General features: G+C 40.9%; 1 protein-coding gene across 4 annotated transcripts in view; it reads right to left on the reverse strand.

The window, feature by feature from the left end:
- The window catches only part of CAPN11 (calpain 11), a 1381576-nt gene that overhangs the window by 1141326 nt on the left and 215634 nt on the right, over window positions 1-24616 (reverse strand). Inside the window, exon 3 of one of the 4 annotated variants that reach the window (XM_044060725.1) lies at window positions 1251-1299. The exons of the other annotated variants lie outside the window; for them this stretch is intronic. The gene's annotated coding sequence lies outside the window, so the exon portion shown is untranslated. The remainder of the gene's footprint in view (window positions 1-1250; window positions 1300-24616) is intronic. 4 annotated transcript variants of the gene reach the window in all.

Below are 24616 nucleotides of genomic sequence, written 5' to 3' on the forward strand. Positions count from 1 at the left end.
GAATCCCATGCTATGAGGAGACAATGCTATCCGCTGTGCCATCACCATTTACACCATTCTAGCACAATAAGAACACCATCACTGTTTATCCTGAAAATAAGCCAACTACTAAATAAATGTATGGAAAGTAAGGCAACAGCAGCTTAAGCAGTAACTCTTCAAAAGGCAGAAGATAATGGAGAAATCACCATGCTTAGCATGTACCCTTACACACATTAATAATCAACCACAAGCTTCAGAAATTGAGACGTTTCTTTACTTGATATAAAATTAAGCAATGCAGTTTGCTCAGTCCAACATACAAGCAGGTGCAAACCTTCACAAAGTAAGCATAAAATAAATTTTCTTAACAAGCAGATGGTATACATAAACCATCTATAAGCTTAACTGGACACTCATTTTGTAAGTCCAAAAGAGCTGTTGCACAATTTCTTAGACACACTTCAGCATGAGCTCTGTCCAGGAATCTATTCCACTTTTACACACTTCAGAGGCAAAGCAGAAATAAAAGTCACTCATTGTCTCTCTACTTGAGAGTCTATTGCTTGGTATTTCCTGCCTGATTTAAGTCTGGATGATCTTTCTGTTTTCCTAATCTCTTAATCTGCTGGAGTAGGGCGGGTAGAGTCCAACAAACTAGTGTCCAATTAAGATCAATGCATTCTTTGGGTGGAAAGCACTGCAGATGAGTGCTCATTAGAGAAGCCATATTAAATTTCAGTTTCTAACAGTTTCCTGCATTTCCAATAAGTACTACATCCCATCTTAAATTCTTGTACATGGTATGCATTTTACATGCTGCAAGACTAACAACCACATTTTGATTAAAAAAATACATTTGCATAGTACCACGTCTCTACAAGGAGAACAGCAAATATTTTTAATAATGGATGATGCAATAAAAAAATATAATACAGTACATCCTTATGTTCTTAAAGGTATTTAATGAAATTATGGTACAAAGGCTCAGAATTTATAAATTTAGACATAATCTTATCACCTGTTCTCTTTATCAACACTGAATGAACAATGACTGTTAACTCTTTCTGATCAGAGTTTTCAGAGTGTTTTAATGAATTAGCAATACTGTTTTAACTACCAGAATACTATTGTTAGCATGTTGACCAAGCAGATGAAAAAATCCAGGTTGCCCCTTTTTCAATCACAACCTGGGTACATACACATCAAGAAAGATATGCATTACAGATAGCTTTTGTACATTATGCAGTCTCGCATTTCTGCCTACATACCCCAATCTCCAAAATATGTCAATGCTGCTCACGCAAGCAGAACATGCACCTAAAAAATACAAAATACATTCCAAAGTTAAAATTCTGCATCACATTACCTTAAACACACAGCTAAATCATTAGTAAAATGCATGAGGTTACTGCTCTAAACGCCAATGATAAATGGCAACTAGAATCAAAGGATAACAAGACTGTTCTTAAATGCATTATATGTTAAAAATTAATAGATACATAACATCTTACACTCTTTATTTAGTTAGTTGCTTAGCTTTAATTAGTTATTTCCATTTTGTTAACCAAGCTTTCTCCATGGACAAAGACCTGTTTTCTCAGTGGAGGCCTGGAAGGGAAATACAGATAACTGACATGCAATGCAATAAATCACTCATCTGCACAGCAAACCTATTAGAAAAGCAAAACCTATAGGTATGATAGTTATTCAAGCAAAATGCTGAAATGCATAAATTTTAGAATGTTAAGAGCCATAGCATCTAAATGTATGCCAAAAAATGAAGAAACTCAAGACTGATGACAAAAGATCTGTTCAGTTAAAATGTGAGATCACTGGAAGAGTGACAATCTTGTCCTTTTCAGTGTATATTAAGTGCTGCTAATGCAGCTGCAATATTCGAGATTTAAGCATCACGATTGTAAAAACTAAGAGTATCATTACGGATGGTACCAAAAATAAGTAAAATAATGATGAACATGCTTATTTCAGGTCTGTGGATAAATGGCAGCTTCTATTCAGAGGAAGAAAAGTCACATTTGTGTGGTGTTTTCAGATTACACACATCTGTTACATTGTTCTTAACTACACAGTTTACAATAAACTAGATGTCACCACTCACATGTTTGTCTTTTCAGCTTTTCCTGGTTAGGGGTCGACACAGCGGAACTCCGGTCCGCTAATGATTGGCAGTAGATTTTCTATGGTGCCGAGTTGCCAGCCCGACACCCAACCTTCAGCGAAGGCATGCCCATTCACGCATGTCTTTCGGAGGCTACTCGACCGCGGGGAGGACATGCAGACTCCACATAGAAGGCATTCCAGCTGAGAATTGAACAGGAGCACCTCTTGCTGTGAGGCAACAACGCTACCGCTGTACCACCGCAATGTCACCACTCACTACACAATGGAATTTGTACAACTCCTCTTCATACCTACTGTTCATTCTACAAGATGCTTAAGAATCTTTGTTCCAGTTCTTTCCGACAACCTGGACCAAGTGACATTAGACACTTCAAAGTTTGGGTTCTCAGATCTCATGCAAGTAAACAAAAGCAATTTAAATTATTCTCCAGATTACCCATATCTTCAACATATTCCTAATGTCTTACAGACTCCTCCTCTCCTTTAGAAATTAATAGTGAACAATGTATCCCAACAAAGAATTAAGATACATACAACCCTACAAAATTAGGAGTTGTGTACTTACCACAACATGGCATCTGTGCTGTCCATTTTTATTCTTCATCACTGATGGGTTACAGATCTGACTTGGTCACATTTTCAAGACTTGGATCCTAGTCTCGAGCTTCTCCCTCTATCCATAATGCAGTACACCATATGCCCAACTTCTCAGATCAAGTTTGCTGCCTTACTGCTCAGTGAATTATAGAAACAGCACAGACAGAGAAGGAATAGAGGCTCAAACCTGGAACATGAGGTTTCCAAAACTCATCCAAAGATCCTTCTAGGAGCGACAAGGCTGGGGGTGGTTGGGAGGGAAAGTGAGGAAGAAAGAAAATGGACAACACAGATGCCAAGTAATGTTAAAGTACATAACTTCTAAATGTAATGATGACCTTTTCACCCTTCCTCTCTGAGGGATCAGAGCCCCCAGCTATGTAACTCTTGGAAGGCCCTCAAGGAAGGATTTACTAGAGCACTGTTGAGCCAAAGGAAGTCCTATTTCTGGAGACAATGTCCAATTTGTAACGTGCAACAAAGGTATGAGACTTTGACTAACTGGCTTCAGCACAGAAATCAATTGAAATTCTAGAGGGCTTCAGCACAGAAATCAATTGAAATTCTAGAGGAAAGGGCATATAAAGTAGACATAGATCTGGTGGAATGGGCTCTAGGAGGTCTAGGCAATTCCATACCTTTCAGAAAATAAATCCGGGAAATACAATCAGTAATCCATTTGGCCAAAGTAACTTTGGAAACTGCTTGACCTAAGCGATTAGGGGAAAAAGATACAAACAGCTGATCAGACTTCCTGTATGATTTGGTTCTGTGAAGACAAATGTAATTGTGTATGAATGTCAAGAAGATGCAGCATATATTCACCTTTATTGGTAAAGTTCATGAAGAAAACTAGCAATGGTATGGAGTCATTAATGTCAGTCTCCTTAGCCACTTTAGGCAAAAAAAAAGAGGGACTGGTTTGTAGAGATATTCCATCTTTATGGAAAATAATGTATTGAGGCCTAGCTGATAGGGCCTGGACTTCAAAGATTCTTTTTGCTGAGGTAATAGCTACCAAAGATCGATTTTCCAAGAAAGAAATTTCAAATCGCCATTTTTCCCTTGTTCAAAGGGTTTCTGAGTCAACCCCTGAAAAAGTAACTTGAGGTCCCGGGGGGAGTAGGATCTTTAAAAGGCAGTCTGAGGAGGAAAGATTTTTTCATAAAAACTTTGCATAACCTGGAAGCTGACAGACAGAGATTCATTTCCAGCACGGAAATTAGATATTGCAGCTAGTTGAAGTTTAATGGTAAAAAAACTAGCCCCTTCTTTGTAAAGGGTATTGAAGAAGAGAAGGATGGCTGAAGTAGGCATTGAAAAAGGGTCAATGTTCTCTTTGGAAGCCCATATGGAAAATATTTTCCATTTGCTTTTGTAGACATTTTTAATGGAAGTCTTCTGGGAAGCCAAAATAATGTTACAGACTGGGGAAGTGAGCCTGGACTGCCTTACTATCACTGGAATTGGAGAAACCATGCATTCAGCTTGAAGGCATGGAGATCAGGATGATGGAACTCAGAGAGGTGATATAGGAGGTCCTGATTGGGCTCCAGTATCCATGGAGGGTATTTGAGGTGACACCAAAGAAAGGGGAACCACACCCGTTGAGACCAAAATGGAGCAATGAGTATGACTGAGCTCTTTAGCCTGCTTGCTTTCTGTAGGAACGTCTGGATCAAAGGAAAGGGGGTATAAGCAAAGAGAAGACCCGGAGGCCAATCATGAATCAGACCATCGCTCGGTGACACCCCCAGGGGAGTAACGGAATGAAGTATATGCTGCATTTGTTGTCGAGGGAAGAGGGAAACAGGTCACAGCAAGGTTGGTGCCACCGGCTGAAAATCATGCTCGCTACTGCTTAATTGAGAGACCACTCGTGAGGAATCAGACTGAACCTGCTGAGTCTGCCAGCACATTGGTTTTCCCCGGTATGTGTACTGCAATTAGAAAATGGTCTGAAGAGATAGCCCATTCCCAGACCCTTATGGCTTCTCTGCACAATGGTTAGTAGAGGGTTCCTCCTTGTTTGTTGATGTACCAAACTACTGACTTGTCCGTATGGATAGCAACTATCCCCAGAGGGAGAATGTCCTGAAAGGCTTGCAACGTTAAAAGGCCTGCTCTCATCTCAAAGACACTGATATGCAGCTTGGTCTACAAAGGGGACCACATGCCTTAGACTATCTTTCCCTTTTAATACCCCCCAACTGGGAAGCATCCTTGGTCACTGTGGCTGTGGGGGAAGGGGACAGAATGGCCTACCCAAAAACAAGTCAACTGTATCCACCATCAAATATGATGTTTGCAAATTGGAGTGAGTCTGATGGGAACAGATAGAGGCTGGTAAAAAAAAACAGACCACTGTACAACCAAGGTCCAATGGAGGATTCACATAAAAAAATCATAATAATAATAATAGCTGCTGACATTGATCCGAGAGCCTGTAACAATAAACTTGCGGAAGGGGGACAGAAGAGACACTAAGTTCTACACCTGATTCCTCATGGATGTGATGCACTGAAGAGGTAAAGAAGCCACCAGATTTGTAGTATCCAGTTGAATTCCTATGAACTCTAGATTCTGTATAGAAGTTAAGCTGGATTTGGCAAGATTTACTGTAATGCCCAGGGAGTTGGAATGTGAAGCAAGTAATCCCTAGCATGTATAAGTTGATGCCTTGTTGGGGTGGTGAGGAGCCAATCGTCTGGACAGGGAAACACCTGGAATCCTTTGAGCCTCAAGTAAGCTGCTACAACTATCATCCATTATGGTGAACATATGGGGGCTGTGGTGAGTCCAAAAGGCAGTGCTCTGAGTGGTAGTGACTGGCTCCCAGCCAAAAACTCAGGTGTCTCCTGGAGATCTACAGAGCACATCCAATCGTCCTTGTGCAGAAGAGTCAGGATGGACTGGACCATAACTATTCAGAACCTTGACTTCTTTACATACAGATTCAGAATGCTTAGATCCAGAACTGGTTTTGGTTCCCATATTCTCTGGCACCAAAAAGAAGCGGGAGTAAGTCTTGAATCCCAATTCCTTGGTTGAGACCTTTTGGATGACTCTTTTGTAGCAGCTTTTGAACTTTTTGAGTTGCATACTCCCTCTGACTGGGTGGAACTTTGGGGAGTTTCCCCTTGGTTTTCGGAGGTGGAAGGAAAAAGAGAAGTAATAATCTCTGGATATTATACTTGGCACCCAAGCGTTGTTTGGAAGGTTCATCCAGATGTCTAGGTGGAGGGAAACATGACCCCCGACTGCCTCCAGAGATTGACAGTTGGGCAGTGCCACAGGGGTGCTGATAGGGTCTGTCACAGAAAGTCTCTGAAACCCTGGTTCTGCAGATGCCCTCTGTCTCTGGGGCAACATCTACCATTGAAACCTCCTCCTCTGCCTCTGGGGGAGGTATCCCCGTGCAGATCCTGAAAAGGCCCTCAAGACTTCTGAAACCAAGTTTTCTTCCTTCCTTGGTGGTTTCTGGAAAAGGCCCTCTGAGGGGTAGAAAACTTGATTCCCACAGCATACAGGGTCTTTTCTTCCTGCGCACTGCAGGTAAGCATTTCTTTTACTGTTGGCCCAAACAAGGAGGAGCATCAAAGAGGAATGTGAAGAAAATGAAAACACTCATCTGTGTTTGCATGTCTGGCAAGAGATTTGTGTATATTTTCAATGAACTTGCATTGTATGCCAGCAGGTCTAATTTTGGAAATGCAAATAAGTTTTTTTAAATGTTGAGTATTTCCCTGTTTACACAGAATGTTTAAAGAATCTGTCAGTGTTTTGATACATTTTTAATTGAGCATGTTTTAGGGGAACATTCTAAAAGTACTGTGGAGAATCAGCTGAATAGTGAGTGATGTCATTAGAATGTCCCTGGTTGCATGACTATTTAAACAGTTGACTAACAGGAAAAGAACTATTCCTACCAGCTGACTGTTATTTTTGAAATAAGACAGCTGAGACTGCTGAAGACAGTTGAGCTGGCAGTAAGTCAAGTACTGAGTAGTTTTGTCAAGTGCTGTGCAGACAGTGGATATCCAAAAAACAGAACTCACTAAAAACTCTAAGCTTGCCTTTTACCTTGTTGTTGTATGTTAGATTCGATCAGGTACAGTATTCTTTAGTTAGATTAGGAAAGCTTAGTTTTTACGATAGAATTTTTCTACAATAATGGACATCAATCCTGCAGTTTAATTTTACATTTCTGGTGATTGAATTCTGTTGTTTATTGAAAATGTTATTGCCTTACTTTCTTGTAATCATTTTACATATTATTAAAATGTTTTCATTACTTTACACTGTGGTTGGAAATTAGTGTTTTTCTTTAGAGATTAGAGAGTGCTTCTACCTGTTTTATACTCCCCAGGTCACCTCAAAGTCCTGGTTGCTTATGGTCATAGCCATCATTTATTTTGATATTTAATTTTCATAACTGGACACCTCTTTTGAAGGGCATGAAGACACTCTGATTGGTGGCAGTGTTACTGCATTATTTTGGGGAAGGGACACAGCTGGAAATCTGTGCCAGATTTTCCCAGAAGTGCTTGGATGTGTGAGATTTAAGTTTACTTTGAGTGTGAGAGTATCAGAGGTCTTAAACTGGGACACTTTGCTCTGAAATGTGTAATAAGAAAATAAATTTGGGGTGGACAGAGGTATATAGTCCAGTACCAGGAAAACAGAGCATGTTCCTGTTGTGCTCTTAGGGGGAACTGTGAAATATTACTTCTAAGTGAATGTCTTATATTGGAGTCAGTCGTGAGAACTGAAGCTCCTTAGTTACTGACCCAGGATAGTAAGGGATGTCACATTTAATTAGTGGCAGTCTGGTGAGATATAGCCAGACATCACAGGGACATTAACAAAGGATGTCTTAAAGGGTTCCACAAAACAGCATAGCCTCATCTAGGCATGTCTCCTTATGGCTATGCCTGAACCGGATGCTCATGAGGCACTTTCCACTGTATGGGAGGTTAACCTCATTGAGGAATTGGCAATGGATGACAGAGTAGCCAGTTGGGGAGAGAACTTTTGAGGTACTCCACCAACATGGTCTCAACAACAAAGTTTGACAGCTCCATGATCAAATCTCTTTGCAAACGGGTAAAGTGTCCCAAATAATTTAATGGCTTCAGTGTGAATGTGGCTGAGGAGTAGATGTGCTTCCCAAATCTGTCCATTGCTCTGTTCTCCCTGTTCGGTGAATGGACAGAGAAGCTCTGCTCGGCTAGCTTCTTTTTTGTGGCTACCGCCACAACAATGGCATCAACTGGGACGCCCTTGCTCTAATTTGTTCTGTCAGTTGGGGGGACTAGAAATTTATCCAGATGCTTGGGGATAGGCTCAACAGTGTCCAGTTCCTTCGATGCCCAGCTGGCAACTAGGTTAATAAGTTCATCTGCTATGGAAGGTCACTCAGACGTTGTCAGGCCCACCCCAAAAGCGTCCAAGTCCACTGACTCTTCAAAAGGAGGAGGTTGGGCAGACCAGCCACCTTTTGGTTTAAGGATCTCCAGGACGTCTCCGAAGTAGACGTCATCAGGTGGCGATTGAGGGGATCCTTCTCTCATCAAAGTCAGTGTCTTCAGTGGGGAGTCTATGTGCCTCCTTTTACACTTCTCAGAACCTCCTCTGTGGGGTGCTCAGGACAGGTATCAGAAGAAAGGAGGAATTCCTCAGGTGGAATATTATGGAGATCTCTATGTAAAGCGAAGGCCTTTTCTACAACCTGGAAAGCCAACAGACCTGAGTGAGCCAAGGAGGAAAGGACTGGGGCAACCCTGGGATCCACAGCCTCCAGAAAGAATTGGACCCAAGCTATCAAGGGCCATGACACCAAGAGGAAGGGATGGCTCCAACAGCATTAGAGCTCACCCAACCCATCAGACCCATTACCAACATCTCGGATCACAGACCCACTTTGATCCAGCGAAATTGGAGAAGGACTGATCAGAGCAAAAAAGTCAACAGTCAAGGAAGGGGACCTCCTTGGATCCAATGCCAACTCTCTCAGGTATCCCGGATTCTGTGATTCCAAAACAACTGTCGGATCAAAGGAGGAGTGTGAAAGGTCTGGGTCAGTGCACTCATGGATCCAAGAGAGGACGGAGTTAAGACCCCATGTGGATCTGAGCCTTGAGGCATTTCTGCATCATTCTGTCCATATCAGCCTCTGTCAAGCTCTTAGAGGATCTGGATGAGGCTGAGAAAGCTGGTCTGAAATGCTTTGAAGGTGTCTGAAAATACTTGGCTGGAAGGGTTGGAGAGACTGATCTGATCACGCCTTCTGGTGTTTGGCTCCTAGCTAGTGGATCCAAAAGCCTAGGATCCAACAGTAAGGTCGAAGGAAGAGAGAAACTAGCTATAGACATTATCCTCATAGGATCTGAGGCTGTCTGTGGGTCCCAGCAGGAAGGTATGTTTGTTGGATCTGACAAAGATGATGTAGAGTTTGACCGGAGGGTGTTGGATCCAATGGTTTCACTATCTTCTGAGGAGGTTCAGAGGAAGACCATAGAGATTTTTTCTTTTTCTAGGTTAGTCAGAGCCGTGCAACTTTGAATGGGGTTTGAGACCCAGGAGAGGAAGAGGAGGAGGCAGGTAGCAAACCCTTAAAAAATAATTTATTCTTGCAGTCAGATACACCCCTGTTGGTGAGTCGGATGAAGTGGTGATGACTGTACCCAAGGGTGAGAGAGTGGTGATTGGAGCATATTTCAATGGGCATGTTGGTGAAGGGAACAGAGAGGATGAGGAAGTGATGGGTAGGTATGGTGTTAAGCATAGGAATGCAGAAGGTCAGATGGTAGTGGATTTTGCAAAAAGGATGGACATGACTGTGGTGAATACATATTTTAACAAGAGGGAGGAGCATAGGGTGACATACAAGAGTGGAGGAAGATGCACACAGGTGGATTATATCTTATGTAGAAGGGCCAGTCTGAAGGAGATTGGGGACTGTAAAGTGGTGGCAGGGGAAAGTGTAGTTAGACAGTATAGGATGGTGGTTTGTAGGATGACATTGGTGATCAAGAGGAGGAGGAGTGTGAGGTCAGCACCAAGGATCAAATGGTGGAAATTGAAAAAGGGTAATTGTGAGGTGGAGTTCAGGGAAGAGTTAAGACAGGCACTGGGTGGCAGTGAAGAGTTGCCGAATTGCTGGGTAACTACAGCAGAGCTAGTAAGGGAGATGGCTAGAAAGGTGCTTGGTATGACATCTGGACAGAGGAAGAATAACAAGGAGACCTGGTGGTGGAATGAGGAAGTACAAGAGAGTATACAGAGAAAGAGGTTGGCGAAGAAGAAGTGGGATTGTCAGAGAGATGAAAAAAGTAGACAGGAGTATAAGGAGATGAGGTGCATGGCAAAGAGAGAGGTGGTGAAGTCTAAGGATAAGGCATATGAAGAGTTGTATGAAAGATTGGACACTAAGGAGGGAGAAAAGGACCTGTACCAATTGGCTAGACAGAGGGACCGAGCTAGTAAAGATTTGCAGCAGGTAAGGGTGATAAAGGATAATAGGGGAAACATGCTCACAAGCAAGGAGAGTGTGTTCAGCAGATGGAGTACTTTGAGGGGCTGATGAATGAAGAGAGGGAGAGAAGGTTGGATGATGTGCGGATAGTGAATCATGAAGTGCAGTGGATTAGCAAGGAGGAAGTAAGGATAGCTATGAAGAAGATGAAGAATGGAAAGTCTGTTGGTCCAGATGACATACCTGTGGAAGCATGGAGGTGTTTAGCTGAAATGGCAGTAGAGTTTTTAACTAGATTGTTTAATGAAATCTTGGAAAGTGAGAGGATGCCTGAGGAATGCAGAAAAAGTGTTTTGGTACCGATATTTAAGAATAAGGGTGATATGCAGAGCTGTAGTAACTACAGGGGGATTAAACTGATCAGTCACAGCATGAAGTTATGGGAAAGAGTAGTGAAAGCTAGGTTAAGAAGGGAGGTGATGATTTGTGATCAGCAGTATGGTTTCATGCCAGGAAAGAGCACTACAGATGCGATATTTGCCCTGAGAGTGTTGATGGAGAAGTACAGAGAAGGTCAGAAGGAGTTGCATGGTGTCTTTGTGGACTTGGAGAAAGCATATGACAGGGTGCCTAGAAAGGAGTTGTGGTATTGTATGAAGGAGTCAGGAGTGTCGGAGAAGTATGTAAGAGTGGTACAGGATATGTACAAGGGTAGTGTGACAGCGGTGAGGTCTGCAGTGGGAGTGACGGATACGTTTAAGGTGGAGGTGGGATTACATCAAGGATCAGCTCTGGGCAGGTTGACAGACGAGATCAGACAGGAGTCCCCGTGGACTATGACGTTTGCAGATGACATTGTGATCTGTAGTGAGAGTAGGGAACAGGTGGTGGAGACCCTGGAGAGGTGGAGATATGCTCTAGAGAGAAGAGGAATGAAGGTCAGCAGGACTAAGACAGAATATATGTGTGTGAATGAGAGGGAGGATAAAGGAATGGTGAGGATGCAAGGAGGTGAGGTGGCGAAAGTGGATGAGTTTAAATACTTGGGATCAACAGTTCAGAGTAAATGTAAGTGTGACTGAATGGCAACATGTATTATATCAAACAAATGCAACTGTTTCATACTTCGTGGGTAGTGTCTAAAATTGAAATTTCTTTGCACATCAGTATTACATGACACAGTAATTAAAAAGTACTAAAGAAAAAACAACACAAAATGTTTTAAAAATTTGTCTTCATAAAAAAGCTTTTGTGGAAGAGCATCAGATATAATCGCTGCAAAGAGTATACTTATGCATTAGGGAAAGAGGGCAAGTTTGGACATTAGCAGAAAATACACCTGTTTGATAAAGCAGTAGGTTATCAAAAGAGGAGTTATTTGTGTGCGTTACAAACACATCAATGTGAAGCATGAGATCTAAGTCTTCAGCAGTAGTCTCAACTCCTGGTACCACCCAACACTGGTAATCAAATCTTTGTCCTGTGTTGGCAGGTTATAAAACATTATCTTGGCAGACACCATCTTCAGTTCTTTGTAGCAAGAACATTCTGAAAACATGCACCCAGTTCAGTGGTGTACAGAATGGAGCCCTGACTATGACACAGACAACCAGAGCTGAATTAGCAGCTCAGGCACTGGAGGAGCTGTGCAAAGAAGTGGAAACTACCAGCTTACAACAACTTGTATGTGCATCTCTCAAAGGGCGAGAGGAAGAGACAGAGAAACAAAGAGAGAGAACTATTTTATTCAATGCATCTTTGCTAGATCTCCACTGAAAAACAAACAGCATGTGCCTTAGTTCTGTACACATTTTTCACATATTCTTGAACACTCTGGCAAAAAATGAGGAGGCAGTCCCCATGTAATGCTTCAATGTCTTCTTCTTGCAGCAAGAAGTCTTCTTTTGAGGCTGGCCTGGATTAGAAAAGGAGGTACTGGTGGTGATGGATGGAAAAAGGTCACGAATGCCCTCCAGAGTGGCAGGGAGTCCAATTTCTTTTTCCTCAGGAGGTTATCAATGTCTTGAGACACCTGGCTAGACAGTAATCCCCCATACAAATGGTCATCCAGGATATTGAACCAGAACTCCTACTGGGAACAGGACAATTTCAGCCATCTCATCCTGCACAGTAACATGTTTGTGCTGCAAGCCCAGCTTTTGCATCTACACAGTAGAGTGGACTACATGGCAGTCCACTACAAAAGACGATGGCAGAGTCTGAATGGACTTTCCCCAGGATCATCGACTCAAGGCAGTCTTGAAACTTTTTCACTGCCTTGTCCACAAGGAAGGACTGAAAATTGAACACATAAGATAAATAGTTGGAGTTCCAAGCCCCAATGTTGGTGAAGGCAATCTTTATCACATTTCTCCAAAGCCTCAGACTCCCTGCTGTCTAAAGACGTTTCAGTCTCTATGACCTATGCTGGCCTAAAAAAAAAAATCACACAGAAGTCCGTTTAAGTGTGCAAAGTATGCACAGTAAGAAACTCTATCCACTTAGATGAGGGCTTGCCAAAAAGCATCACTATCTGAGGCCAGATCAAAGTGTAGTTCCAGGCAGCCTTAACAGCATCCTTGAAGACCATCATCATGGACAGAAGCACTAGAGCCCTTCAAGCCTCACCCCCAAATATGTACAATTTGAGGGAATAGGGCAAACACAAGATCAGTCCATGCTGGACTCCTTAAGGTCTCACTGATAAAGGAGTCATGAGACAGGTGGAGAAGACTAAATGACCTTGCCAGTCTCATAACAACCAAGTCACAAGGCTCTCCAAAGCAACCTGAGTGGGTCAAAATCCTGCATGTCCCCCACTACCTCTTAGTAAGAACTCATACAAGGCCTCACACTTAAGAAAGCATTGACCAACACTTGTAAAATGACTGATGACACTGAATCCACATGAGACATTGTCCTTACCAGTGGTAGTGCATGAAGAAAAGTTTCCAGACCTAGGCCAGGTGCTAACTTCAGGCCACATTCCTTAAGCGTGCAGTTCTCAACTACTCACTTCAGCTGGGTGGATGAGCCCTAGCAGGGCAAATCTTGGTGAAGAGTTTCAGTGGCATGTGGATAAGGCTTACTGGCTTCAGCCTGTAGGTAAGACTGTTAATGGGCTAGATGGTGTCGGCATCCTGGAGCACACAACTCCAAAATGGTTGCCAGAAGCAAACTGCCTCTGATCCCCCTCTTCCTCTGCCAAAATGGAGGACTGGCACAGGCTTTACCTCTTACTATCGGAGGACATGCTCAGCAGATGCACAGACTGAAGGGCCATATTAGAAGGCGGCTTATCAACAGGGGGACTAGGCCTTGACCTACCATCAGAGTTTCTATTTTTGTGGTAATGCTACAACCAATGGCTGTGACAATAAGAAAGACTCTCTCCTGCCAGTCCTTTCATTAGTGGCTCCCAACCACTGTCATGAAGTGGACTACAAAGTAGGATAAAAGCACTTCCATAGGGAATTCACAGGCAGGGTTGAACATCTTAACAGTTTTTGATGTCTCTTCTCCACAAGACAAAGGCAGTTTGCTGAGGCTAGCTAGGATGCTAGGTCCAAGGCCCCAGATATGTATACAGTTAGAAAATTCAAGCAGGCTCTAAGATTAGATGCACTTGGTACAGCCTGCATTTTACATCATGGCATGCATCAGCACACACCACATCTGCTCTTCAGTGCACAACTTCTGAAAATTTTCTGAATCCCAAATGGCAGAATGTATAACCCGAACTACAGGACCCATCAAAAAGGGTCCTTGATGTTTTATTTTTATGTTACCTTTTTCAAAAATATTACAGATCAAATTCTGAACAGCCTACATCACAAGAGCACAGCACGCAAAAAAGGCATAATAACAAGAAAGACATCTTCTAATATCTGGGTATACTAGATTTAGGCATCCAGTTATCAGAAATCTATAATCAGTCTGTATGGCAGCTGGCAAAGAAACAGGCACCTGTTCACCACTGTCAGGTTAATGGATAAATCATATGGAGAAAGTCAACTACCAGCCAGAACAGGAAGTTCATTAACATATGATTTCATAATGAATACCTAGGACTTATATCTACAATGCAAGACTCTTTTTTTCAGTACTGAAGTTACAGCATCAGATATCATTTTAACTGCTACTCTTGGTACTTAAGCAGCCGGGTCTTGTGCTGTTAATCATCCTGTTAGCAAATGTGAAGCAGTGAGATGTTCAGGAGAAAACTGTAACCTAACCAGATGTTCAGGAGAAAACTGTAACCTAACCAGGAAACGGGTAAAAGAGGTTTTTAAAAAACATAATGGGACCCCCCTCACCGACACACAACCTTCCCAATGTGTGCCACATTCCGATAGCAATGCTTTTATCACGTTTTAAATTGTATTTTAAAATGTTGTGGTTTTATGGCTTGAATACTCATGTCTTCTCAAACATTTCTGTCCTCCAAATCCTTAGCTTTAAACAGCAAATTTAACAAACTAGAAACTCCAGCAGAAGACTCAGAAGTCAAAGCAACTACCACTTTTTTTCAATAGCTAAAGTTTTGTTGCTGATTCTGACATTATAGAGTTTAAGACCACTCCTCCTCCACCCACATGCCCCAAAAAAGAAATGTTTTGGAAGAAATTAAACACCTGCAAGATCATTTTGTGGCAATTTTCTCTAGGGATAGTCATTAAACCAATTCTTGAACTGTTAAGAGAAATATCTGAAAGTCTGTTCTTAGCACTGCAAGGACTGATGTCCAGGAGCAAAAACTAGAAAAGCACAGCACTGTGACGGTTAACGCACAGTGAAAAAAAGAACCACCGATGTGGGAGTGTAGTGAGCTTACTTATACAGTGGTGGTCCCTGCAATGGTTACATCTCAAGACTGCATCCAGCATGCCCCCCAGGTGTCTGACTGCTGAACAGAGTAAACTGAGGGTCTAAAATCAGCCTTTGTCCAGCACCCTACCCAATATTTCTATAGCACATACAGCAAGGATCCTTACAAAAAGCATTTTTTCTTATGCACAATGCCAAAATCAATGCTATGATAAGATTCTTTCGCATAAAGGCTTAAACAAAATCCTTATTTTCCGATAGCTTTCCAAAGGTAAAAAAAAAATATTTTAACAAAGTCCCTATGGCAGTTCTCAGGGCATTTCAACAGACAGGAGTTAGCCGTGGCATGTCCGAGTTTATGATACCTTATAAAACCTGAACTGACAAACCTAAAACCCAATGTCTATCTAAAATGTATTGGTAGGATTCATCCACATAAAAGAGAAATGAGAATTATTTAAGATTTTAAACACTATGTAAATGCCCCTGGAGCTATGGCAATTTTAAAGTGGAAGACTGCAAGCATGTAGTGGTTTTGTCTTGCCCTGAACTCAAAATACTTTCTACGGGAAGAATATTTTGGCACGTAGAAAATGGGATCATCTGGATCCAGTAAATAAACAAACTGAAAAGGAAGGTCACGACTTAAAAAAGAACTGTTTATTTCAGAAAATAAGTGCTTTTGTTCACCTGGATCCACCGTATCAAAAGGTTTGGGATAGAAATGGGTATGACAAACCTATTTAATATCTTGACAGACCTGTTTAAGCTTATAAGTCTAAAACAGATCTTACCTGCCTTGATAGGATTAAATAGCACTTTCAGTAAAACTACAGACAGGCAAGTGCTCACCCTATAAGTTACCTTTAAGGCAGCCTTCTGCAGTCGGTGACAGCTGAAATCACCTTTTTAAAGCAATGTCTCTTCACAGTTCTTCAAAAATATCTAGCCATTGTATTTGACGTGTGCATGCCTCCTCCTAGAGCATGCGCTGCTGCCAATGCACTAAGATAAAATGGTGCACATTGCTTCACCATCCTCAGTTCTATTGTCATACAATGAGTGAGCCAAACCTGAAAGACCAACAACTAAACAAAATTAAAAACTAGTACTACTTACAGGGCACAGATCTCATGTCAGAGCTGTTCATAAAAGGGATGGAGAGTGGGCAAGTATCCACTGCAGAGGTCCAGTGGAAATCAATGCTTATTGTGAACAATCACTCATGTACTACATCAAACTTCAAGTGCCCCTCAGCAGTGAGGGAATGAATGACTGGGAAGAACTTCAAAACAGTAATACAATTGCTGAATAAGGCAGCAGTAAAACGAAGAGATAAAGCCCAGACTGCAACACAGAAACAAAACCTCAAGTACTGCAGTGAAAATTCAAACACAGCAATGTTTGATGAATGTATGCAATGACACAGATGTCCTCAATGGACATATTTAAAAACAGGCAATGGAAGCAGCAAATCACATGTTAAATGAATGTCTAGCATCACTGGCCAGGAGAGTTAAGGCACACAGTGACCATATATAGTACAGTAAAGCAATCCACTTGGATAGCCTCTGCAATACCATTACTAAACCTTCCTGACATGGGCAAGAGAGACAAGTTAACCAAATAATCAAACTAAGCCTATGCACCCTCTTCGGGTAAAAAACTAAGCTAATGCTACATATACAAGGCAAAAAGGAGTTTCTCACCCTATTCTATTCCCCAAAAGGGAATCCAGAGATAAATGGATTAACTAATTAAGCAACAGAGTGAGGCCACTTTTGGGAAGAAATGAGGATCAAACAGAAAAGCATCCTAGTCCATGTGAAAACAAAATATATATTTCCTCAAATAAAGGCCTTGTAGCTCCTAAACCCAGCTTATGGAGCTATTGCCAACAAAAATAAAACCGTCCAAGAGACTAGCTCCAGGTCCCAACTAGCTGGTTCAACAAGCAGACAAGTGAGCTTATCAAAATTCAAAATTATGCGACAGGGTTTCTTCAAGAAAGGATACAAGATGAAAACCTTTTGAAGAGCTACTTAACAGCCCTGCCACTGAGAAAGGTTCTGCTATCTGCAATTCAAGATGCACACAGAGTGACAAATACCCTGATTGTGTAACAGCTTTGACCTAAAGCAAACATGTCCATAGAGAAAAATAAATGTCCAGCCTGTGGTAGATTAGGAAATTTCTCTGCCCAACAGGAGAATAGTTTCTAGGTGACAGAATACAGATGTTTTTCTTTTTTTTTTGTCAGCCTCACGAACTTCAGAAACCTCAGGCAGGATATCTGGCACAACTAATAGCTATACTGAAGCAGATGGATTCCCGGGGAGGGCCACTCATCTCCTCAAGATAAAGGATATCCAAGGCTCAAGACCATGCTCCTGAATGGCCACAGAGTAGTAAGAATTAGCAGCGACTTGTCTCCCCTGAACTGAGCAAACAGAAGAATAAACAAAAAAACAAGGAGAATAGTGGAGAAAGGCATACATAAATCTTCTCCACACAAAGAAGAATGTCTCTACTGACTATTCTCATTCATCCTTTTACACAGTACAAAACATGGGAGTGTTGGCATTTTTTCTTAAGACAAGAGGATAGCCTTCTCAGATACTACATATATGGGAGACCTTCTGGGAGTCAGAATCAGATTCTCAGATCTAGAAGATGGCTGAAACTACAACTCTAAGGAAACTGTTGCCAAACTGCCTTCTGTGGAACACAAACCACCACCAGGAACCATGGTGGCCTACCTACAGCCAAATAAACTCTTATTTCCTGTGCGTGGAATATAAGTATCATCTACTGTTTGTTTCAAGTATCACACCAAAGCTTGGCAGCTAGCCCTTTTTCCATAGCCTGACACACAGCACACAGTCCTTAACTTGAGGAAGTGATGTAAAGACGTAGCTTTCCAGGCACTCCATTTTTCTTGCACCAGAGAGGACACCAAACAGAGTCCTCAGCCATCCAGAGAACATTCATTATCAGAATCCATTACAAGTTTAAGCAAAATAAAGGGACCTTCAAAAATAACTGGGAACAGACTACCATTCTAGGGTACTGTGACAATGATATAAAAGACAAAAGCTCCAAAAGTGTGTTGTACCTTTGTGTACACCTACACTTCATCATACAAAAACTTTCACATGAAGGCATGCTAATGGGACTGTAAATGCACTGCCATAAGCCCCAAGAGGCAAAACAGTGCAAGACTCCACCCACATAGAAATAGAAAGTTCACCCAGGAGATCAATGCAGTAGCTCTACTAGACAGAGGCACTGGGAACTAAAGTCGGGCGGCACAATGCCAGGGCACTTATATGGGCTAGGCTTGTAAAGGCTCCAGGGCCATTAGCCTAGTACATACCTATGAACCTGTATCTGCTCTCTAGCACAGAAAATAAAAATATTTCTTAGGCCCTGATCTCAGACTGAAATAAACCACAAAGAAGAATGACCAATGCTGACATGAAGAATGCAATAATCCTCTATTAGGATCAGGGCAGACTTTTCTCAGTGCTACCACTGCAAGATCCATGAAAAGGGCAAAAGCCAGGAAATTCTCCATAGGAGTAACTAGGAACAGTTCAAGGTAGGATGAGAGCAGGAAACCATTTTCTGTGAAGCAGTGGCTGCTATCTGTGGAAAGAAAACGAGTCAAAAGGCAGCACATACTGTATGGAAATGGCACCATATCCAAAAAAAAAAAAAAAAAACTTCCAATGGAAGTTCCTAGATTCTGATACACCAGTAGAGAATGCCATTCAGTTTACAAAGAGCAGAAGAAGCACAACCACATGGGGAGTCACTAACTCAGCAAAACAAAAGTACTCAGCATTCAATGAAATTGCAAAGATCTGCAATCTATGTTGCTCATTTTCCTCAGCATAAAGAGGAAGATAAATAATAATAAAAAACAAGAAGAAAACTCTTCCAGAGGAAAAACAGTCTTGAAAGCTCAATAGATAAGATGAGGATAGGAATGATCCTGGAGTTATAAACGGCTTAAAGGAAGACAGAATTAAATTTTTGTACAAGAGAAAATAACTAAATAAATAAATATGTTATCTTCCAGGAAATAAATAAATATGTTATCTTCCAGGACTAAGTCCAGGACCTACGCATTCTTTATTATATTCTTTGTGATGGCTCTTTAACCTGGAAAATACTGTGGGAAGAAATAGCCAGGGAATTGTTACAGATAGGCTTGTATAAGCCCTAGGGCCGATAAGCCTAGTACCAACCTATGGAAGAATCGGAGGCTGACTGAGCTCTAGCTAGTAGTCAGAACTTCTGGAGCTCTCTGTGAATGCTGCCTTCTGAAAAACATAACAGAAGACCCCAGAGAGTGCAACACAACCTGATAAACTGGCTGTCAGCTTTATAAATAAAATGTCTTTTTTATTGAGCTGGACTGGCCTAAGCAAAGAGGAAGAGAAAACTAAGGGTGAAAGCACTGTTCATACGTTCTACAGCTCAAAAAGCTTCTCTGCTCCTTTTTAACCCTTCGGTAATCTCAAAAAACTTTTTCACTAAGAAGGTGTCCACCACAGAACGGAACGTCTGGAGGACCTTCCTAAGCATCACTCTGAAATCTACTTTACTTGGTGTTCATACGATAAAGTGTTGCTGCCCTGGTCAAACAGTCAAAATTGCAATACAGTAGAGTCGATTATTCAAATGTTGCTTATCAGAACCAGACTTCTAAAGTTTTAGGGTAGGAAAAATCAAAGTCTGAATATGTAAGCATTATATTTATTTGCTTGAGCGTGTTTTTTTGAGCTTGTAGACAGCTTGTGTATGAAAAATATTCTTTATTGTCCATTGGAATCGCTGAATGGTTGAAAAGCATATTCCTGCATGCAGAAAAAAACTAAATTTTAGAAGTTTTTTTATCCGGTTCAATTATAGGTTTGATTATCCGAACAATTTTATTATCCAAACTACCCTAGGTCCCAATTAGTTCCGATAATCGATGACTCTCTACTGTATACAACACACAAGAATGAGGAATCTGTCTGCAGTCAGAACACAGAATTAAACATCTCTGCCAGCTTTTTCATTAACTGACTCTCCAGGGAGGAGTGGAACTGAGACAAGAGAAGAAGCAGTTTAGAATCCTGAGGACTGACACAGCAGAAGCAACCACTCCCATGCTAAACGTATTTACAGCCTCTGACTCCTTGTTAATGTGGAAGCATAGCAATGTGCTAGCATTGCTGGGACCTTTGGGGGTCAAGTCAAAAATCTGGCACTCGGATGCATTCAAATTGAGCCAAAACAGCAGAGAGCATGACCTGCCTTTTGGGAAGCTAAACATTTAGTGTTGTAGCAGTTAAAGTTTGCAAAACTAGCATTCGGCAGAGCAAGCTCCCAGAAAAGAATGACCCAATGCTCATCACCTTTCTTTAATATAGGATTAAATCTCTTTCCTGCAGAAGGCAAAGAATCAGCAGCTTACTTCAAGGAAGATGCAATGAGCCTGAAGGTTTAACCAAGCCAAACGTTATCTCAGAAGGAAGTAGCAGTACAGGAAGAATCATTTTCGCATTCGCATGTGTGAGACATAGAGATCTAATTCTCCTGCACAACAGGACTGACAGACAGAAATAACCTCTGTGCCAGATTCCAGAAGTATATGACCAGTGCCACTGTGGCACGACAAACAAGAAAGAGAAGACGGATGCATGCTTGCGGATGGAAGCATCTGTTCAACAGAGGCAATAGTGCAAAATGGCCATAAAATTATACTCCTTAAGGAAGCCTTCCATCACCTGCTTAGTACAGTGAACACAGACAAAAAGACTTGAAAAACCATGCTGGGGGGAAGAGTGCTGCATTTAGTCCGTCTACTTTCAACGTATATCTACAGGCTAGAGCTCAAACTGTCTGTCAAGTTTATTGCAATTATTAAGAAAATGAACTGCTAATAATCCTCATCCTGAAGTCTTGGGTTTGAGTCCCTTAATCTTCATTTACCTACTATCAGACATAGGGTATACCACTTAACCAAACAGTGCTCCCTACCCATTTCATAAATTTAAAATAAAGTAAGTACCCTCTGAAAATAGGCACCTGTGCCTGTTGGATTTGCCCTTTAAGAAATGAACAAAAAAGGAAAATTTACAGCATGCACTAGAAAAAAAGTTGCTCAGTTCAAGTAACACAGATGGCCAACCATGTACTCAAGCAAAAATCTGTATGAAATCTACAGCTGTGGGAGGTGGTCCTGTGAGTTGCTAGGGATGGGGTTCTCATATTTACAGCCACTGCACAAGTTATACTTCCCAACACTTCAAAAACAGCCTGCATCCTACTAAGATTAAAGCTAGGGCTATGACAGGAAAATGAGAAAGGATAAACAAAAGCAAAGATGTTAACTTTGTGACCAAGTCAAAACATTATCTTCTTCTAATCAATGGTTTTACAACTTAAGAGTTCAAATTTTGGGGGTGTAAAAAATAAATTATGCATTCTCTCAGCTGTCTGTGTTCTGTTAATCTGTGCTCTATTTAATGTTTAAAAGGAAAAATAGGAACCACTTTGAATAAAAAGAATGAACCAGAAAATGGTGATGGGAAAGGGATTACTCAGGAAGTTAAGTGTATGTGTATGCATAGGTCTCCCTTCTATAATAGTACTAAAGCATTCTGCAATAGTGCGAGTAATGGGAAAAGCCCAATTATTCATCTCAAATTACTCTACTAAGCATTTCCTTGGTTAGCTAAAAATATGGCAATCACTAAATAAAAAAATGTTAAGCCAAGATCAGGTAAAGGGAAAGGGAGAACCAACTGGGCAGGGTTACTGAGGCTTAAGTAAGTGCATTTTTCTTGTCTACGTTAAATATTAATTAGTGGCCACCTTAATTTACCCTGCCAACCCCGACTGTAAATTATGAGCCATAACTTAAAAGCCAACACTGTACCTACTGTATGACATCCAGTTAATATCTGTACTCTGCTGAAAAATTATGTGGTTAAGGCCTGCCCAGAATAATCATTCATTCATTCTCCAAATGCCTGCTTTATCCAGCTCAGAGTCATGGAAGCCTACACTTTGCCCTGGCACGGCACAAAGCAATCTCATTCTATTAAAAAAAGCCAGTGAAAGGAGGCACTGAAGCATAACCAGGAAGAAGGTGAACATTCTGTATGCAGAAGCAAGGACATTAAAAGTTAAAAGGAAAATATATGATTAGTGCACATCCTGAAAGTATAAACATGCAGTTGCTGTTTCATCAGGTTGCAGAAGTAGTTCATCCAAAATGCAACTGTGAAGGCAGCAAAAATAAAAGAATTGGAAGATGGTGATGAACAAGTTAATAAAAAAGAGAAACTAAGATGCATACTGAGAGCCTGTCATAATTACTTCCAGTTAGTTGCTACAAATACAATATGAAGAATATGATGGCAATTTCTTCATCAATCTAATTGCACAAGAAGCCAAAAAAGTGCAAACAGACCCAGTCTATGCCAATACTGTGGACATGGCTTCAGGAAAACAGGATATCAAGAAACTATCTGGAAAAAGTCATCAGTGAAGAAAGAAAAAGTGATTGTGGATGCTTTAGCAATATTGTGGCACAACAGATTTAATTTCTCCTTATTACTTTCATTTGTAACCAGGAAATTTGGACAGGACTGCAGCAGCCCTTTTCAGTGCAGGGAGAAAAGCACCAAAAATAGCATAATACAACATTATATGGCAAAGACAGTTGTAAACAAATTAACAGAGAATAGTTACAAAAAACAAAACAAAACAAACAATATATATATATATATATATATATATATATATATATATATACACACACACACACACATCTCAGTTAACAACCATAATCATGCTCTAATATCGGGGAAAAAGGCAAACCAGTTAAGTGATTCAGTAGCAGAAGATCAAATCTCAACTATTAAGTAGGCCCAAGCACAGTCAGGCTCAGGTCTTGTAAAATGCACTAAGAAATCGCAGGGCTGGCCAGCAAAATACAGCAGCAGAAGTCAAAATAGCTTTGTTTCTTCCAGTTTGTCTATTCCTACAAGCTCTCACTTTGTTTCAAAACCTTTCCATGATGTGTCTTGCTGTCTGTGTGACAGTGCTTGTCAAGTGGTTTACTGGCTTTGAAAGCCAGCACAACATGTTTTGTTTTTTAATTTTTTTTCATTTTTTTTCCCGTAACAGTACCCTGGAGCAGATAAATCTCCATGCACTGCAAACAATTCATTCTTGAGATGAATTTCTTGGCATGCATGCCTCAACACATACCATGGTTACACTCAGAGACCTGATCATAATCCTCTATATAGCAAACGTTAAAAGTAAACAAATATTACACATAGTAGAAGTAGTTAGTAATAGCATAAAATCAAAGCATTAAACAAAGCATTCTATGTACAAAAAATAACATGAAGCTAGTACATCTTTGGAAACAGATTTTCAATGGAAGCCTGAATGAGAAGTAAGAGTGTAACAGTAGTAAACTCTAGTGCAGTAGTTACAGACAGATAAAATCTTAGGAAAGCAATATAAAGTATCCTTTGGGAACAGTTATACTGGTGCCTATTATGTGCTGTTCAAAGATCAGTGGAGATGCTCTTTATAGCTTACTAGGCATCAATGCAGAGAAACTGCAGACCAAAGATTCCAATTAAAGATTAGTCATGTAATGTATAGGAGGGTTATTGAGTGTGACATTATGGTAGTTAACCTGGAGTTGAGCAGGTGTACTAACATATGTTATTAAAGTGTCTTTTCAAAGCTAGTCAACTTTGTTTGATGCCTAATCGAGGTAGGAATGGAATTCCAGACAGACAGTTGGAGTAGACAGCATTAGCTGCGAAACTATGAAACTAATACGGTTAATAGAAGTTTATCCACTGTGAGACGTGCCCTATTAGGGGAGTAAGGAGATGCACTGTTTAGTAGGGTGGGACAGTTCTGTGGTTTACTTATGATATTATGAAATACTGTTAACTGCATAATGGAGAGGTGGTTTGTTAGCTCAGGCCAGGGAGTAGTTTCAAAACTAGGCAGTGGTATGATGTTTGGCTGTCAGGTGTTCCTGTAAGGTGATAGCTATCAAGTAAATTTTACTTGGGAAAGTTTTTCATTTGTCAGTAAAAACTATGTTGAGGCCCATCATGTAGTCATCATGCATTCATGTAGTTAAAAAAAGGAAGAAAAAAAATCAGTAACTATATCCTTCAGATAAAAGAGGAAGAATACAACCTACCTTTTAAAATAGTCTGCCAGAACATTAATTTAAGCCTTTTTTTAACCCAAGTTGCAGAGACTTTTGTAAGAGCAAAATAAGCTTGAAGGCAATGTAACTATAGTGCCAAGGTTGCTAATGTTACTCTTCAAGTTGCTTTACAACTTCTAAGTGACAATGCAGCCATGCAATACTACTGCTACAGAAGCAGTTAAAGAAATTTCAGAAGATTCCAGCCAAATGCAGCCGAGATGAATCTGAAAAGTCAGGAAAGCTAGTTTCACGCAGCAACAACAACCATCACTTACAAGACAAACATACTGGATACAAGAAATATGCTTTACTGCCAAGCATCAGTCAACTGCAAC

Source organism: Protopterus annectens, chromosome 1.part0, assembly GCF_019279795.1.
Source record: "Protopterus annectens isolate FY-2018-M chromosome 1.part0, PAN1.0, whole genome shotgun sequence".
Taxonomy (NCBI): domain Eukaryota; kingdom Metazoa; phylum Chordata; order Ceratodontiformes; family Protopteridae; genus Protopterus; species Protopterus annectens.